The sequence below is a fragment of the Octodon degus genome, unplaced genomic scaffold, assembly GCF_000260255.1.
Source record: "Octodon degus isolate 3935 unplaced genomic scaffold, OctDeg1.0 scaffold00205, whole genome shotgun sequence".
Classification (NCBI taxonomy): Eukaryota; Metazoa; Chordata; class Mammalia; order Rodentia; family Octodontidae; genus Octodon; species Octodon degus.
In genome coordinates, this window is record NW_004524781.1 from 408855 (window position 1) to 409081 (window position 227).

Sequence of the window (227 nt, forward strand, 5' to 3'; positions counted from 1 at the left end):
TTTCGGGTCAGCTACTTCCGAGGAACTCCAGTCTTCTCCACTGCAGTGCAGACCTCTGGGCCTTCCAGCCTGGAAAGGATAAGCAGTGTAGACCTTTGGCTACCAAGAGAACTTTCCAGTGAGCTCCAGACCGTCTACCTTGGGACCACTCAGCCCTGCAGTGCAGACAGCCATCTGTATTCTGCCTGGCAGCCACCATAAGCTACCCTGGATAGCCTAGGAGTACA